The sequence below is a fragment of the Rhinolophus sinicus genome, linkage group LG09, assembly GCF_036562045.2.
Source record: "Rhinolophus sinicus isolate RSC01 linkage group LG09, ASM3656204v1, whole genome shotgun sequence".
NCBI lineage: Eukaryota > Metazoa > Chordata > Mammalia > Chiroptera > Rhinolophidae > Rhinolophus > Rhinolophus sinicus.
In genome coordinates, this window is record NC_133758.1 from 114,138,609 (window position 1) to 114,158,890 (window position 20,282).

Genomic DNA, 20,282 nt, shown 5'->3' on the forward strand with positions numbered 1-20,282 from the left:
CTGAGGGCACCCAGTAACAGTTAAAACACAGTAATAATCTGGATATTTTCAGTCACTTCACTTAAAGCTAGTGGATATTTTAAAATTTTTAAAAATCTGTTTTAACCTGTATCTTCAAATTGCATAAAATGTGAGAAACAAACTACATTTTGAAAACAATTATTTGGAAATGCTTTCATTGTATATAATTTTGTTTTTAAAACTGACATGTAAAAACTTCAAAACTTCTAATGTTTTCACACTAACTTGGAAACTGAGTTTTCTAACTAGTTAAAATTCTACTAATTTAAAAAAAAAAAAAAAGATTTAAATTCATTGTTAAAAATATTAGGTAAAAAAAATCACCCTGAAGTGAGATCCAAGATGGCAGAGTACATAAACACTGTGCCTGCTGCTTCCATCAACGCATTAAAATTACATCTAAATTACAGAACAATTAACCTGGGGAACCATCTGAAGTCTAGCTGAACAGAAGTCCTATAATTAAAAATATAAAGAAAAAGCCATGTGTTGACTGGTAGGAGGGGCGGAGAGGCTGAGTGGGCCCCACACCTGCTTGTGGTGAATGAGAACCCAGAGATCCCTCTCAGCTGTGGAGGTTACCCCAGGAGGTGCTAGAGACCCCAGCCCCACACTCGTCTCCCCAGCCCAGAGCACTGGTGCCAGAAACAGGAGCCCCCACGACAACTGGCTGTGAGAACAGTGGGGATTCCGACCACCTGGGTCAGACAGAAGGCTGCAGGAAACCCAAATGTCCTCTTAAACAGCTCGCACACAGACTAACACGCTCCCAGGCACTTATCTTGGGCTCCAGCGGTGGGACAGTGACTCAGGGGCTGTCAGAGGCATGGGAGGGGTGGCAGACTGGGGTGTGTGACTTCAGTGGGAGTGGAGGACAGCAGCTGTTTTCTCTGTAAGGGGGCTGGCTGCCTCCGGTGCAGCTCACAGGCAGATGCCATCTTTCCTGTGTTGAGCCTGCCCCCTAGATTTATGGCCAAATCTAAATCTGATTGGCCTGGTGAGCTCAGCTGCTTCTCTCGGCTGACATCCCTGAGGCCCAGCCCCACCCAACTCACCCAACACCTGAGGCAATTTCTCCCAGAGCAGCTAAGCCCCACCCACATTGAACTCTTTCTTAGAAAACTGTCAGAGTCTGACCGGCCCCAGGCAGGTGGCGACTGGCCTCAGTGTGTTGTGAGACTTTTTGCTGCATAGCTCCTGGCTCAGCACTGGCACCAAACCAGAATTTACATTAACTTGGTGACCACAAATCATCCTACTCTAGTGACTCCCTGAGACCCTGCCTCACCCAACTTGCCTACCTCATGAGGCTTTATCAGTGGCTGAACCTTAAGGGAGCTGGCGGGTGGCTGCAGGCCTCGGGGTGTCCTGGTATTTTGCAGAGCTACTGCAGGCCCAGTACTGGTGGCAGCATATCTTGGTTCTCAGCATGGCCTCTCCCACGCACCTCCAGGTTTAGCACAGGCAGTGAACAACCACGGATCACTTTGTAGCTCCTACCAGGTAGTCCCTGGCCGGTCACAGGCAGTGGGTGACCTGGGCCTGCACCGGAGCCCCTCCCAAGAGTCCCGAGAACCAGAATACTTGGAGGTTGGCTTCAGACCACAGCAGAGCACTGCCCAATTAGCCCCATAAGTGGCACACCCAAAGGGTGGTCTCAACAAATGTGGAGTTCATCACCACCAAACCAGCATTACAAGGACTGTTGGAGGATGTTATTTAGGATTGAGGAGGAAAAAAAAAAGATCAAAATTATGAATAATAAAATGGCAATAGCATCCATATGTTCATTACAGTATTATTTACAATGGCCAAGATGTGGAGGCAGCCTGGGTGTCCATCGATGGATGAATGGATAAAGACGGGGTAGTACATATAGACAATGGAATATTGCTCGGCCATGGAAGGGAATGGGTCCTTGACATCTGCAGCAGCATGGAAGGACCTGGAAGGTACTGTGCTGATGGGAGTATGTCAAACAGATAAAGACAGATGCAGTGTGATTTCACTTATATGTGGAATCTAAAGAACAAAATAAATAAATGAAACAGAAACAAACTCATAGATACAGAAAACATTTTGATGTCTGCTAGGTGGAAGGGGAATTGGGAGTGTGGATGAAAAAAGCAGAACGGATTAAGAAGTATCAACTGGTTGTTACAAAGTAGTTGTGGGGATGTAGGGTATAGCATAAGGAATATACTCATTAATATTGTAATAACTATGCTGTCAGATGGGTACTAGATTTATCGGGGTGATAGATGGAAGGAGGTTGGGGCAGGGTGAAAAAGTTGAAGGGATTAAGAAGTACAAACTGACAATTACAAAATAGTCATGGGGATGTAAAGTAAAGCATAGGGAATATAGCCAATAATATGGTAATAACTATGTATACTGGCAGGTGGATACTAGACTAGTCAGGGATCACTTCTTAAATTATATAAATGTCTAACCACTGTGCTGTACACCTGCCAGATGGTTGCTAGACTTATCATGGTGATCACTTCTTTAGGTATATAAATGTTGAGTAACTATTGTGTACCCCTGAAACTAATATAATATTGTAGGTTAGCTACATTTTAATGAAAATCTTAAATAAAATAAAAATATTAGGAAAAACACAAATCATTTTAATTAGTTTGCAATGAAGTAGCATCAGAATAATAACAATTTACCAACTAAACTACTTTAAAAGTTTGCATAATTGATCAAATATATGGTGATGGAAGGAGAACTGACTCTGGGTGGTGAACACACAATGGGATTTATAGATGATGTAATACAGAATTGTACACCTGAAATCTATGTAATTTTACTAACAATTGTCACCCCAATAAATTTTAAAAATAAATTTTTTTAAAAAGTTTACATAATTGGTAAATGAGATTAAAAATGTCTTTGTAAGTACCTCATTTGATTGAATTAAGAAATAATAAAGAGAATAGTATGTAACAGTTATAGAGACATTAAAATACAAAAGCAAACAATGTGCATCTTAAAGTGTGAATTTGGTGCTGCACAGATAGAACTGTGCTTGTCTCCTATTTATAGCTGGATGTCACTGTGAGGTTTGTTCCTCAGATATGACAGCCACTAATTTTAATCAAAGGAATAAAGCAAACTTAGAAGTAAACCTTTAATTTGCTACCTCACAAAGTGTTCAAGAAAGATACTAAATTACAATAAGGGGTATTCAATCATGCTGTGCAAGGATATAGTAATAATAATGTTAAAATAAATAAAGCGTTTTGTACAATTAGTAGGTACCATAGATTTTAAAGTATATTGAAATAGTGTTCATTTAACTATTTTTTAAAATGTCATTTTGTTTTATTTCTATACATCTCACAATAAATCACCATGGTATGCATGCATAATTTTAAATGAAAACAATCACTAAACAAAATATATACATTTTCAATTGAACGAATAAATAAAATATGTTGGGGAAGGATTTTTACCCAACTGGATGCTCAAATAAAATGTCCTGCGTTCTTGGGCCCCTCCTGCAGCCCAAGTGCAGGCCTCTCTCTCCGTCTCTGCTTGGTTTCCAGACTCCCTGCTACTGAACGTCTGTGGTCCCCACGTGCACCGTGAGTGAAACCTTATTCCTTATGACAGCCCCTCTGTCATGGTACCATCCCGTTCTTCTCTGTAGACTAAACACTGTCTTCATTAAAAAGAAAATCAGCTGGGTGACACTCCATGCCCCACTCACGCCTTCATCTTCCCTGGAGAGTTTCCATCGCCACCCTGCCACCCTTCACATCCCGTGTCTGTTGGCTCCTCTACTCATCACCATCAGACTGTGGCCTCTTGTGGGACAGGGGACAGCTGAGTGGTCTTTGAGTCTCCTAACCTCCCCCAGCCATTGGCTCCTAGAAAGTCACCCAATAACTTATTAAATGAATAGAAAAACAATGAAAATAATAAAACCAAGAAATCCATGTACTGACTTCCTGCTATAATCCAGGAACTGGATTTCACTCCTTACATATCCACTCATCAGCCTGATGAGGAAACACACTCTGAGAAGTTAACTCACCATTGTATGATTAAAGGATTAGCACATGTCAGAGACAGAAAACAAATCATGCAAGCATCCTTCCTCGTGTCCCATTCCACTTTTACCAGGGACAATCCCTGAGCAGATGACACATGCTTAGTTCTGATGTCTGCTGATATCAGATTTTATTGAAAGCAGAGATCAGGTATCTAATTTCTGCACTTTTACAAAAACCTTGGTCTGTGTTGAAAATATAGAAGGCACTTCTATGTTTAAAAAATAGATGATAATTTTATCATCTATTTTCAAACACACAAAAGATAAACATTTTTTAAAAAGTACACGTACGTTATCTTTTGAGATGTTCCTTTTGGATTCAAACTAACTAACAACGTTAGCACAGGAACACAGAATCCAAACTGGACTGGGTCCAGCTATCTCCTCTCTGCTGGCCCTGGGAAATGAAACGTCCTGACGATATCACCTCTTCATCTGAGAGTGTCCTCAGTGACTGGAAGTTGCCCCAGGCCACGCCTCCTGATCTTAGGTAGTTTATTTCCCAAGTAATAATCCAACAAGGAATGTGTCCAAAAGCAGCAAGCCCACCTTCCTAGGGATAAAGATGTGTTTGGCACTTTGCATGAATCCTTCCTCCTCCCCACCTCCCCTTGGCTGAGCTGCAAACTCAAAGCCCCCAGCCTCTGCCTCCCAGGGCGTCCTTGCTGGGCTCCCCAGGCTGAGGAGGAATTTGAGGGAGCAGAGGGTGCTGTGCTTTCACACTGCTTCTCTACCATCCAGGGTGCACATGACAGAGCGGATTCTCATGGTGCTTACAGGTCCCATTCCACACTCAAAACCTAAGGCAGCAACATACAATCTTTACTCAAAGCCGCTTCAGTGATAATAATTGATTCACCAATTTAATTGCCTGGTTATATATTGAAGCTCTATTACATATGAAGTTCTGTGCCAGGAGCTAGAGCTTAACAGACGAATAACACATAATCCTTCCTTTCAAAAAGCTTTCTGAGAAACAGACACGTGAAAAAGAATGCCACACAAAAGTGTAGTTACACTCACAGAAGGGCTGTGGGGGTGTGGAGAGAAAGATTGCTTCAAGCTACACATTGAAGGAACAGTTCACAGAAGCTACAGGATGAGAAGTGCATGATAAAGCAAAGCAGAGAGGCCGGAAGAACGCAGCGTGTGTACAAACACACTGTTTGTTGCACCCAGAAGCCTCGAGCGTGCCTGACACAGGTCTAGCAGGAGGGAAGGTGGGGAAAGCAGGGAGAGGGATGGTCAGAAAGGGAGCAAGGCATCATTTTTAAAAGTATCAACAGTGTCCCTCGGGGTAAACAGAGTAACTATAGATGCAAAGAATTAGAATAACGCCATCACTCACATTTAGAAAGATGTGTTTGACGGTGGTTGGTGTGAATTGCAATAGTCCAGGGGAACAATATTTCAGACCTGAACTTACACAACGGAGGGGGACATGGAAAGGAAGGAGAGGCAGCAAATGCACTGATGGGCTCTAGCTGCTTATTGGCTATGGAAGAGAAAGCTGTCAAGAGAAGGACTAAAGAAACGATGCCCTGGGTCCCTAAATGGGTGAAGGGGTTGGGTGGAGTCACCAATGATGGGAAATGAAGAAAGATTGGGCAAGATGGGGAGAGAATGTTGACTCCAAACTCAGCTATGGTAAAATAGAGGTGATGGTGGGGTGTCCAGGTGGAGATTTGTAATTACAGGTTGACACATGGACTAAACCTCAGAAAACAGATCTGAGCTAGACATACACGGATTACTAATTTGTGGTTGCAATCGCTGAACTGTTTTCAAAAATGATGATTCACTATACTTAGCTTTTCATGACAATGTAACGCAACTTAGTCTGAATGTTTTGGAGGGCCCGTGGGCACACCTCCACCCCCTCCCATACCTGCCCCTGTCAGGCCACTCACCTGATGCTGCTTCCTCTGTCCTCCTCAAAGTCCCTTCTCTCACCTGGCTCAGTCTGGTAAACAAGGCTGCTTGATTATCTCTTAATTGCATCTTTCCTCCTGCTTTCCTGGCCAGTGAGGCAGGCCCATTGGTCAGGAGTAAATCCATAACTTATCGTATTTCTTTGTCTTTTTCGAACAGTCTCTTGGCATCTCTCAAAAATTGTGACTTATAATGAAAAGGTTTCTTTAAAGGAACTCTGTCTTTTGAGTTTATCAAATTTGCTTGTGTTTTTCATCCCTTATCACACACGGAGCTTGTGGGAGGTAGAAGAGGCAAGGAGACACATCAGTCCCGACAGTACCTGAAGTCACTGGGGCCTGTTAGCACAGAGAGCCAGCCTTTCCTTTAATTACTATTTGGACTCAGTGACTCCTACAGAGGCGAGCAGCTGACTTAAGCGCTTATCCCAGGAGCAGACAGGTTCAATTCAAACTGTCACGGGGGAGACTCCCACACAGATGCAAGCAGACCCTGAGCATCTTTCAAACCAGCAGGTTATCGCATGTGACTCATGAAAGGATGTGAACTAATCATCTCTGCCCTTGGACCACTCCAGTTTCAAAATAATCACTCCGTCTCCTCTTTAGCTCATCAATAATTAGCAATCCCTTTCCAGCTATGTATGTAGAAAAGAAAATGATTACATACAAATCAAGGCAGAACTGCACCCTCCAATGCCTTTCTGATTGCAGACGCCTCCAATTTGGGGAAGCGCGGCAGAGGGAGAGGACGCAGGTGGACTGTTAGCCTTGAAAGGATCACGTGCGGTTCAAACTCCAGCCAAGAGCTACATTTAAAGAACTGATTTAAAAACTAGGTACTGTTTCAATGGAAATGATGTTTTCCATTCTGCAAAATGCTTAGCCACAAATTCCCTTAGGAAATCAAGTTTCCGAAATACCTTGACTTGTAGTTGAGATTTTAAAACCTCACAGTGTTACCAGTCCAGAGTCCATGTGCGGGACACTTCAAAAGGCCAAAACTCAGAATGTCAGAGTCTGGAGTGAGGAAAGGTTTATTGATCGAGAAGGCACTAACTGAGACGATCGGAGCCCTAGTAGGTCTCCAAACCCATCTTAAGAAAGAAAAGAGTTCAGGGTGCTTTTATGCCAAGGGAAGGGAAAATGGCAGGGGTTGTTTTTGTAAAAGCCCAAGCCCCAAGTAGAATTCCCCTAATGGTTAGCGGGAGCTATTAGTCTGAAGGCCAAAGAACAAACCAGAACATAGTGGAGTCAGAGAGACCCAGCACTTCTCTTTGTTACCACAGAAGGAGGGACTTAAAAATGATTGGCCCAACTACCCATCCCATGATTGGCACCCCCACCTCCACACACACACACACACCAAACGATTATCCGTGCCCATCACATATATGAGTATATCTCACGCTGGAAAATTTGTTATTTGTAACATCAGTACATCTTTGAAACTTTTGACTCTTAGAAATATCTTTTTTCTATTTAGCTTAAATCTTGTACATGTACACTCCACGTATGTCTAATTTCTGTTTCTTCATGAACACACAATTTTGTGAAATTCAAATATGGTATTATGCATACAAAATCACTTAATAAACTTAGGAATGTGAAGGTATTGCTTTTCCATGAGCCTTACCACATTTTATTATGTTCCTTTAAGACACACAGGATTTTGACTTTTTAGAGTAACATGCAGAAGATACTCAATTATTATTGGAAAACCTAGAAAAACACAGACATATACCTGATATAAATCAAATGCATAGAAAAATAAGCAAGTAAACAGAAAATGTGACTCCCAGTTAGAGAAAGTAAAGTGATAAATGTATGAGAGAAGAAGTGAGCAAAGGGCAACACGTGGGTTTCAGTAGAAATCCTACAACAAGTTAATAAATATGTTTCATGATGATGTGAAGAAAAAGGAAAGACTTTGAAAGTCTCTCTCAGTAAGATGAAGCTGGATAAGAGGATTTAATTTAAGGTAACATCACTTAAATATTCTGCTTAATATACACCAATCATTTTTAAGTGATTTATATACGTTAACTGATTTAATTTTCACAGTGAGCCCATACGGCAGTTACGATTATTACTCCGTTTTACAAATCAGGGAAACGAGATACATAGATGTTAATAATTCGGCCAAGGTTATATAGCAGATGCAAGACAAAGTAGGGTCTTAAGCCCTGACATCCCCCCTTAAAAGTCCATGCTTTTAATTACTAGGAGTCGATGAGATTGACTCTTGGAGTCAGGAGCTGTTGCAATCTCCTGATAGCTAAGAAGGACTTTGTCGGTGGAGATAGGAGAGGTCATTTGTGCTCTTGAAGTCTGAAGACAGCATGCTAACGGGTCCTGGTTAAAATCCCTGTAAGATGAGAGGATGAGTTCATAACTAGGGTGATGGCATAATATAGTGTCCACAACAGAGCATTTTGAGCGTGAATAGAGCATACTGAAAATGCAATTAGAACAAAAGTACCAAGAACTTTTCACAGCAAATCAGAATAAATGAATATAAAACCATTTCCTATAATTCATATATTATGGAAGCAAGACCCTATAAAATAAATTAAAATTTTAGATGTCAAGAAGAATTAGAACTAAAAAGCAGATGTCTTTCTTGTGGATGTGAATTTTTTCCCTCTGTCATTTATCTCCTGTAAAACAGTAACATTTACCTTACATCAGCTCACGCATTAGGAAAAGGGCATATAAACATTGAAATATGGTAGGTTGGCATAAACTCTGAGATGTCCTGGCCATCACAAAGACGCGATTTTCCTCTGAAGCAGATCTTTAGATGGATGGGTTGAAACATTACAATGGCTTATCCCTGGGTCGTTTATCCTGCTTCGCTCTCCTTTTTCATTTTGAACATCCATCCACCTTTTCATTCACATCCAATTTGACTTGCTTTTCCCTCTGGAGTCACAGGTACTCAGCTTTGCGAAGCATAGTTTTTATCATTATAAGCAGAGCTACACTTTCCATTCTTTTTCCCGACAACAGGCATCAGATAATAGGAGTAGGAATATTGTTAAAGTCACCTGTTGGTCCCTTTAAGTCATGCATTATATTTCACACAATAGAAAAAGGGATCTCATGACAAGTTTCTATAGATCTGAGGATGATTCATAAAAATGAACAATTAAGGGGAATTTAGAATGATTAGGCTACACGCCAATGTTAAGAAAAAACATTGTACGCTCCTATTTTCCTTTTTAAGACTGTCAGAAATTGATTCTGGATTGATCATCAGGTAATTCTTTTGGTTTCCCATCCTTACTAGTTTTGATTCATTTCATTCAAGATAATACATTTTTACAATTCGATGTTAAAGCCGAATTATCCACCTAGAGCCCTAAATGGCTTTTGAAGGAGAGGGATGGAGTCCACATGGCAACCTAGAGCCCAAACAAAAAGAGGCACACAAGAGCGTCCCCTCCTTTAGGTGGCAATGCTGCCTTTTTCTGCTTGGTGTATGACGGCGATTGATTTTAAGAGCCAAGTCATTCCAGGGACAACGATACATTTTAATGATACGTCCTGGATACAAGCCCTTCCTTCCTCAGATATGTTATTTGCAAATATTTTCTCTCAGTTTATAGCTTGTCTTCGTTCTCTTAACAGTGCCCTTCAGAGAAAACATTTTTAATTTCGATGAAGTCCAATTTATCAACGTTTTCTTTCATAGACCAGGCTTTTCATGCAGTGCTTTAAAACTCATCTCGTGTTTTATTCTAAAAGATGTGTAGTGTTGAACATGGCGATTTCAAAACCATGTGTAGAAAAGACTACGCTTTCCTACTGAATTGCTTCTGTAACTTTATCAAACAGCAACTGGCCGTATTTGTGGAGGTTGATTCCTGGTCTCTTCTCTGCTTTTCCACTGATCCGTATGGGTAACCCTTTGCCAATATCACATTATCTTGAATATTGTGGTTTTATAGACAAAGCTTAAAATCAAGTAGTTTGTAATTGGTCTACACGGTTCTTTTCTTTTTCAAAAATATTTTAGCCCTTGTAGTTCCCTTGCATTTTAGATACATTTTAGAATCAGCTGGTCTATGTATACATAAATAAGTAATGCTGGAATTTTGACTGGTACTGCATTAATTCTATAGGTCAATTTGGAGAGAATTGGTATCTGAAATTATACTGAGACTTTCAATCCAAGTTCCTGGTGAGACTCTCCATTTATTTAGTTCTTCTTTAATTCCTATCATTAATGTTTTCCAGTTTTCACCATTTAAGTCCTGTAGATATCTTTTTTTGTATATTTATAGCTAAGAATTTTATTTGGGAAAGACTAACAACGATTCTTTTTTCTTTTCTTCTGTTTCTATTTGTACATGGTCAGTATTAAAAAATGCATTTTTTTTGTTTAACCTTCTATCCTATAACCTCATTGGATTTTTCTGGTAGATAACTGTATCATTTACAAATAGGCACATGTTTTATTTCAATTTTTCCAGTCTATATTCCTGTTTGGGTGTGTGCGTCAAGACATTTAGAATTCTCTTGTTCAATTATATTGTTTGTTACTAAACAATTGGACTTTTTAAAAATTTTATTCATAGCTGATTTAAAAAAACAAAAGATTAATTGCATTCACAGTATCATTTCATTTATCTTTTTTTAAAAGCATATTGACTTTGTTACATTTGTAATAAAAATTACTATCTTTTAGTTTGGGTGATATCTCTAACTCTATAACCAGCTGTGTTATTTGAAAAAGGCATAAAATCAATCATTTTGTAAGTTTTGACCTTTATTATTTTGACCATTAGCAGTAGGTAAAATAAATGTCTCATCAATTATTTCACTAAACCCTTTATTATTCAATAAATGAGATTTTCAGGGCTTTTGATTTTTTCCACCACTGTCAATTATCATGTCAGTTTATGAGCTCTACCCACTTTGCTTCAAACATTCATAAGTTTTGCATGTTGCTCTTTTCAAGATTCCAAATAGCATTATTCCAGAAGTTATATTTCAATTTATACATACTGAGAAAATTCTATTGCCATTACTTCATTTATTGACTATAAATTTCAAATAACTCGCATCATAGTACCTAAGTTTGTATAGTCTTTGTGCTGGAACTTTTACAACAACAACAGATATTTAAAAAAACGTTAATCTGCCTCCACCCATGAAGACATAGTACTTGTTATGTTTACTTCAAGAAGGGATATTGTCAACAAAATCTTCTCTTTTAGTATTTAAAATATCCAGTTTTCAGACACGAATTCATATAGGGTTCAACACAAAAAGGAAGGAAAGATGGAAGGAAGGAAGGAAGGAAGGAAGGAAGGAAGGAAGGAAGGAAGGAAGGAAAGAAGGAAGGAAAGAAAGAAGCTGCCTTTCCCATATTTCGCGCACCCCTAAGAAATATCTGGAATTACAAAACTCCCTTTACTGTTTTTTTGTAGTTGTAAGGCTTTTACATTTTATTTGAGGTGGTAAAATATTAGCTATAAGTAGATTTAAAAAGGTTTCTATATTAAAACCACTACAGAAACTACTAAAATAATACCAAGAAATATGTTCTCTTAGGAATCAGTAGAAGAAGGAAATGGAACAATAGCTAGGATGTAGAAGACTTGGAATCTTCCAAATGCACATGGAACATCACTAAGACAGATGGTGTAATGATTCCTAGAGCAAACCGTAATTTTTTGAAAGAATAGATATCATGCAAAGTAGGTTCTCTGGCCATAATGAAAGTAAATAGACACACAATGTGATCAATAGATTTTTGACAAAGGAAAGAAAAAATAGGGTTGTTTTTTTTTTTCAACAAATGGTGCTGAACCAATTACATAACCGTGCCAAAAAAAAAGTCTGCACCCATATCTCACACTGCATACAAAAATTAAATGAAAATGCATCACAGAGCTAAATATGAAACATAAAACCATACATCTTCTTGAAAAAAATTCTGAGAAGATATGAAAATGACTGTGATTGTGAATTAAGAGTTTATAGACACCAAAAGCATGATCCATAAATGAAAAAAAAAATAATTGGACTTCATCAAAACTAAAAACTTTGTTCTTTAAAAGATAGTTACCAAATGAAATAACAAGTCATAGACCAGGAGAAAACACTTGCTAATCAGATGTCTGAAAAGGAACTTGTATCCAGAAAACATAAAGACCTCTCAAAACTCAAAGACGAGAAAACAAATGGCACAATTTAAAAAACAAAAGTAGGCAAAGAATCCGAACTGACACCTCCCCAAAGAAGATGCCAGATGGCAACTGAGCACTTGGAAAGATGGTCACCTCCCCAGCCACCAGGAAGCCGCAGATCAAAACCACCACCAGATACCAGTATACGCCATTAGAGCTGCTACAATAAAACGAAGAGAACCCTGACAACACCAAGTAATGGCGAGGTTGCGAGCCCTAGACTTGTCGTTCACTTCTGGTGGGAGTTCGGAACAGCAGTATCTTTAGACAACAGTTCAACAGTTTCTTATAAGGATGAACTTACGCTTCTCATCTGACTCAGCAACCTCCCCCCTGGAAAAGTCCTGTCGCTATTAATGGGGTATGTTGAAAAAGATTAAATTATGGACAATGATGGGGAGGGAAGGTTAGCTGGGAGCTGCTGCTACGTCTGGGCTTGGAGACTCACCTTGAGTGTCCTCTCCAGTGAAGACTACTTGCTGCCCGTCCCTCCTGAGTCGCAGTGTAGTGGTGGGTCTCCAGGCTGCCGGTAACCTGGGCTTTCCCCAATCTCCCATTTTATATCTGACTCCATTTCTTCAGCCTCTGACTAACGGGTCCACTTAGAGTACTTGTTTATTTTCTCCTAGTTCTGTTTCTTTGTAAATAATGCAATTGAATTGTGGAAACACAGGCAGAGGCCATTCAATTTTTAATGCAAGTGTATGAACTGGTCCACCTGTATAGTAACCCCAAACCCAGAGTCTACAAAATTACAGTCTAGTTAGCCCAGGATGATGGAGAAATTATTGACTTTACTTTGCAGGTGGAGAGACAGAGAAATATCATGTGCATTTGATAAAAACAGTTATGATAGTCTTTACCCATCAAAATCATCTGGTTCTTCAAGCGATGTTTCCAGACACAGCTCTTACAGAGAAGCCGGCTTGTAAGTCACAGTGATTTCTCCTTGTAGGAATCATGACTAGGTTTAATATGTGTGCATGCACACACACACACACGCACACACACACACATTCACAGGCATTTTACCAATTACATCATGGAAAGAATAAACAAGATGGAAAATAACACAAAATTTAAAAAGTAATGAGAAAATACTTTTTTCTTTTCTCTACATGACTTTTTCTTCTTATACCTGCTAGTTTATCATTTGTCAAAGATACCACCAGAGCAGAGTGTCACTGCAGTGTTGCACAATCTTCCATTATCTTCAGAGAGCACCATTTCTTTCCATGTTGCCAAATAAAGTTTCTGCTGTTATTTGCTTCCTAACCATCTCTGTTCACGTTTGCCGCTTTGTCCCCAGCACCTGCATAGTGCTTGGGTGCTCAGAATGGCAGCTCAGTAAACGCCTCGTCAATGCATAAATGCATGAACGTCTAATGACGTCATGACATTCTATGAAGTGTCTGCACCATAACCCATCTAACAATTCTACCCGTTAAGCTTGTTTCTATATTGTGCGAATATCATTTACCGGGTTAGTTCATTGTAGGATGTGTTCTTTTCTGCACTCCCTGCAGGGAGGCTCCTTTCTCTACTTGAACAAATCTCCCCCTGTATCATCCCACCTCCCCCACTGGGGTCAGGTTCAACCTGGAAAATGGGGAAGGAAAACAGACATCACTGACCTTTTGCTTTAACACTCCTGGTCCACCCATCAGAACATTCTGGATCCTCCAAGATAGAATCAGGGAGGGAGAAGAAGGGCCAGCACAGGACTTACTTCACAGGTTAAGCTGTCATGGGTTGTGGGCTTCCTCTGGCCCTTCCTGCATCCTCCGAGATTCCCTCTGGCTACAGGGCTTTGGTCTCAAAAGTGCCTCTGCTCTGACCTTCAGCCTCTCTCCTCTGGGCCACTGACGTGTCCTGGCCCCCTGTAGGCATCCCTCTTCTGCATGCCCTCCCTCTTGAACTGACCACAGCAAACATTCTCTACTGCCGGTCCCTACCATTGGTGAGATAGAACAAATAAAATCAGAGGCTATCTGGCTAAATTTGAGATAAATTATTTTTAGCATAAACATGCCCCAAATATTGCACTTAATATGGGAAATTTAAGCTTAACTGGATGTCCCATATTTTGTCTGGCAGCTGTAGTTCCCCTGCAAACCTGGAAAAACTGCTGATGGGAGTAGGATTTCTTCTAATATTCAGCCCATGTCAGCCACCATGAGCTGCTTTCATATGTCACTCCTTGGAGACTTTTTGAACATCCGTCCGTGTCTGCCAAGACCCCCAGGCTCCCGGGAGCCCCAAGCATGGAGCTTCCAGTGAGAGGAAAGACCCTACAGCCTTCCCCACCATTCTGGGGTAGGCTGGAACCTGCAGCCTTTCTCCCGGGACATTTCTCCTAATTTCCAACAATCTTCAAGGCAACTTCGGAGCTCAGGTCACACTTCACCTTTTTTCCAAGGCCTGTATCTCACCGGGAAAAACAGAAGTGTGTGCTACCTACTGTCAGTTCTTAGCGTCTCTGGCATCAGTCACAGCTAAGAGACAAAGTTCTCTGACACCCTGTTGCATGTTTATATTTGCTTCTCTTCTTTATGTCATTTCTTTGGGAAAGAATTTCAATGGCATGATTATATGAATATGTATGAACATTTCTGGGACTCATTAAACTCCGCTGTATCTCATTTTAGTCTGTTTTCCCCACCTCCTCACAGCTGGCCTCCTGGCTCTCTCCCACTAACAAACCCGGGCTGTGTGAGGCAGGTTGGACCTGCAAACACCCCAAGTTCAGATAAGTGAACGGGCCCAGCAGCCTCAGCACGGCGGGTTCAGTCGGATGGGCTTCTATTTCAAGACAAAGAGTGCAGGCAGGCCTCGGGTTCAAACAGACATGCCAGGGCCCGTTCTCAACACACCAGCGGTGTCTTTGGATGGAGCCACCAAGATCTGAGCGAGGAATCTTAGCCTCTGCGGAGCATAAGGCAGCGGCCCATGGGGTGCGCGCCTGTTCCAGGAGCCCAGCTCCGCTGGCTACCACATCGTGCAGGCGAAAACTGCCAGGAGACAGGCTGGGTGTGGGGGCTGCCAGGGACTTACTGGACTTCAAAGAGCTCCTCCCGAATCCCACTGCCCATGATGACATGGCCCCGTGTGAAAACAGGACACGCTGTGTCCCCAGCGATAAAGGTACAGCTTTTCCATCACGCTGTAAACCCTAAATCCTAGTGGTTTATCCGGCACAGCACTTCTCCAGAGTCAGCACTGAGTTTCCGTCCTCAGGCCTGGATTCCTGTGCCCTTTCCTGGGTGTTCTCCAAGCTGACCATGCATCACCCAGGACTCTCTGCAGTCATGGCTCTTTCCTTGCGTCCCATTCCTCTGCCGCCCTCAAGGGTTTGTCACAAAGCCTGTGCTCAGGAGCCACTTCTCCTAAGCTACTGTTCTTCCTCTCCACATCTGCTGACAGGACTCACTCCCTGACGCAGAGACCATTCCTGCCTCCTCCTGGATTTCTAAGTGTCTATTGCCAGCCTCACAAGACAGCGCTTTTTAACCACGCTTTTCTTCTGGCTGAAGTACCTTATACGTGATACCTCCACCATTAAGAAGAGGCAGGGAAGTTGAATAAAGCATCTTCGATGTGGATTCATATCACTACAGTATAACACTTTCACTAGTGAAACATTTGACTGTTCCATAAAACTAATTATTAATAAATATCTAAAACATTTATTTTGAAATGTTACCCAAGTCTTATATATAAGATACGCAGATTCATGATAGAGGAGAAATAGAAGAAATACTGCATTTCAAAGAGTTAATAGGATTGTCATAATTTACTATAAATTCACTTCTACTTTTCTTTCAACCAAAGTAAAAAGGAAAATCTGACATTTTTCTCACCCCAACAGCAAAGTGACACATTAGTTCACATTAGTTTCTGCCACTAAATGCTAGAAGTGTCTCACATGGATATTAACACAGAAGGTATCAAGATAATGTCCTTGATATTTTTGAGAGAACGTACTGAAGTCAATTTGGTGGGATTGCTTTCTGAGCAATTCTAGATGAAATCTAAATCTAAAGCCATATCACCAGTGTCACTCAGACAGACTCCTTTGGGAGGCTAAGCTTATGTGCACCAAAATTATGGCTTTGCAATAGTTCGACACAAAGGACAAAATTTATAATATAGAGTAGAAGGGAGATTCAAAACTTACTTGACTAGCTTTCCTAAAGAGCAGTAATGTTCACTAGGTACACAAATATATTCTGTACATTTTTAACAGAGTAAACAGAACACAACACAAGTCTCTTCTGCACAATCCAGTGATAGCATGCAAGGAATTCATAATATATAAATATGTGTGTACACACACATATACATAATACGCATACACATATCTGAATTGTGTTTGTACATGATAACCTTTAAAATACGTATCTCTTCCAATTTTTCAAAATGTTTTATTTCAAAAATACAATAAAATGATGCAAGAGCTATATATCACAAGGCACTTACCATGGTCTAGTACACAAACATTCATGTATGATACACACTAAAGAGGAGGGGTGTAAAAAGCACCCTGGCAACAGAGAGGAAGGAGTAATCAAGTGGGATAGACACTAAACATTTCACAGGTGATATGATGTTTAGATGAGATCTTGGAGAATGAGTAAATGCTGATTAATATGGAAGAGGAAGGACAGTATCCCCAGAGAAAACAGCCTATGAGGTGGCAGAGACTGAGACAGCAGAGCATTGATGGGCAGTCTGCTTCCATCCTGGGAGCTGGAAAGCACGTGGCAAAACGTAGAGCAGTAGGGTAGAGTGGATAGAGGCCCACGGATGAAGAGCAAATACCGCATTCACTGGGCTAGTGGGAGTATGTCAAAGCTTTGAATTCTGAAGACGGAGAATAGGAAAGCCATAAACGATCCTGTGACCATGGATTTCAGAAAAATAAATGGCAGCCGTGTAGAGCTGAGTCAAAGCTGACAGACCATGGAAGAAGAGCAATTGCACTGGCGCTGAAATCCAGAATACGGTTCTCCACAACACTCCTCTGACTGTTCTACTGCACACTTCTCTTTCCTTTCCCATCATGCTTTGCAGTTAACTCTATTATTGTTTCCAGTCCCTGCCAGCATTTCAGTCATCTGCACCTTCTGGAAGAGCTCATCCTTTTCCCCTTGTTTGTGTTTCTTTGCCCTTGATTCATCTTTTATTCTCTCTCTTTTTCTGAGCTCCTGAATGATGAGGTCTTGGCATTCTACAACCAATAACAGGACTCAGTTAAACGTGTCAATCAAAGTGACCTTATCACATTCTTAATACCTCTTTCCTTTTTCATGTCAGTGAAAATCAAAGTCATGTCTATTTTTATTTTTATTTAATTCCATTTGGAGTTGCAGAATGTAAACCCTAAACAGCAACTTAGAATTCTGTGAGTCCAATAGCTTCATTTTACAAACTTAGAAAATGATTCCCAGAAAGGTTAAGCATTATTCCTCATAGTAATAGGATTACTGCTAAAAGGATACTGCACCTGAAGCCTTTGACTCTTGTCATGAAGCCTGTTTCTATCGTAATCAAAGTTACTGGGTTTTCCAGAGTGTGAAGGAGTGGAAGCATCTGGAAGGTCAATAACTATGACCATGTCATCCTGCTATCAAGATAAAGGTGAAGATTTCCTCTTACATTAACACTCTGGGAAACATCACAGTGGACGAGTCTCCACGTAAATGTCATTGAAAAGCATCTAATGTAAGTGGTTCTCTTCGCACGGCTATCTCTAAAACTATGCTTAAACTAATGGTCTCCATCTCCACAGCCTGGCTCCCTAATTTGTTCACCTTTACTTAGCAACTGGCAGATGGAATGCTGCCACAATAATAAACAGTAAACTTTCTTCGTATCTTCCAGCTTTCGCAGCATTTGGCTGTAGAGTTAATTGGAGGAGAGATCATTATTTTATGCATTTTTTTGGTAGAAACAACAAAAGGCCACTGAATGGTTTTACACAAAGGGTCTCTAACGGCTGTGGATCAAGTTCTGACAGTGCTATTTACCGAGTGCTGCAGATGGTTTGAAATGATAGGCTTTTAGTTTATCATTTGGAATCACGACGACGGGAAGACTAAAGTTATTTTTGTATTAAAACACTTGCACGCATCAGTAAATGAAGACCGTGAACTTTAGAGCATATTGATTTTAAAATGCACAGCAATCCATACATCAACGAATTAGACAATGAGGCCAATCTGGGTTCATAACAAATGTATTCACTTGGAAGAAAATCATGTGAATAGAGAGTGCGACTAACTTAAAAGTTAGATGGAAATAAAAGTTGCATCTTCATAAATTTTGGCCCAAAGGGTCTCTGATGGGAAAGACACTTTTCAAGTTAAGCCACATGAGCTGTGTGCTGACGTCGGCGTCATCTTGTCACACTCATCACTAGGGAACACGTCTTTCCCATTCTGCCATTTGCTGTATTGCTCTGCCCTCACTCTACCACCTTCAACTGTGCTGGCAATAAAATCTTTCTGGAAGACAGAGCCTCGCCAAGTGTGACCACAGACCTCCCTCACTGCCGGCATCGATTTGCTCCCAGTGTTATCTGCCAATTATCAGATCCACTGTCTTAGCTTAGAGTGAGAATCCTTAAAGCAATCATTTGATCTCACCCTCAGCTTCAAAATCAGAACAGCCCACATCCAGGACACTGGAAATCATCATGTGTGACTCCAAAAATTAAAAAAGGATACACAGACACATAGACACCCACACACACTCATGGCAACTCAAATGTATTTTGTATTATGGACTTACTGTTCTCACTGGTTTGACAGAAATTGCTAGAATCAAACTGTGGAAAGGAGCAGGCATTTTCACAGGTAACAGTGTGATTTTATTCAAGACTGGAGCCAGACTGGTTGCCTATTTTTACTTCAAATAGTTGAGTGATTCTCAGCTCTGTTCTCAAAGACCAATATAGGAAAAATAGAACTTTCAAAAAGAAAACTACAACTAGATACTTAAAACAGTATTTGACAGTGAAAATAAGATTATGGATAGAAATGTGAAAGAAATAAGTTATCCCTTCCTATTGGTTTTATTTCCTCCCTACATGAGCTTAAAGAACTAAGGGAAAACAGACAGGGAATTCTGTAGAAATGGTATGTTTTAGGTGATGTGCAGTCACGGAGATGAGTTTGTTTTTAAGCCCCAATCCTCAGAGTTGCATCCACGTACACATGCTCAATGCTAGAAGGCATATTTCTCATTCGGAAGGACAAAAGGCGCTTTCAACAGACTCAGGGAGGAGGCCCCTCCCTGTTGTGTCAGCTCACCCAGCTGTCTCCTGGAGAAGGCTGGGTGCCCGGCTCAGGCCACCTAGCACTGGAGAAAACCTTTCTCAGATTTATCAGGGCCCAGATCGGAGACAGATCTTGTACTGAGGGCCTCCTATGACCCCCTAGGATCTAGTGAAGGCCCTTCCACAAGACGTTTCAGGTTGGCACATCATCAGTGGGAGGTCTCGTCTTTCCCTCACACTTATTTTCTCTTCCTGGCTCTATTTATATTGCGTATACCAAGTTCTGTTTTGCACTGTTTTGGACACATTTCCTACCCTCTCTAAAAACAGATGTGGCCATATGGCCAAGTTCTCGCCAAAGGAATATGGACAGAAGGAATGTGTGCTCCTTCTAGATCTGGTCATCCTAATACTCGGTGCCATCACCTTCCATCAGCTAAGCTAGGTGGAGATGTGGCAGAAGCCCAAGGAAGGGTGGAACCGTAGGAAGAAAGGGTCCTGGTAACCCCTGCTCAGCAGGACATGCCCATGGATGGTATGGAAGGAAAACAATACAACTTTCTGTGATTTAAGACGCTACTCTTTGGTGTTTAATCTGTTATTGCAACTTTCCACTCTACTAATACAAATTATATTGTATAGCCACCCCTTTCTGCTTGCTGACACCATCGATATATTCTGACAATTTTTCTGTCAATTTTCATATTCATTTTGCTGAAAGAGTTTAGGTTGCATAATTTCTTGATTTGTCCTTTAGATAATACCTCCTTATTCAAATTTCTTTCCAA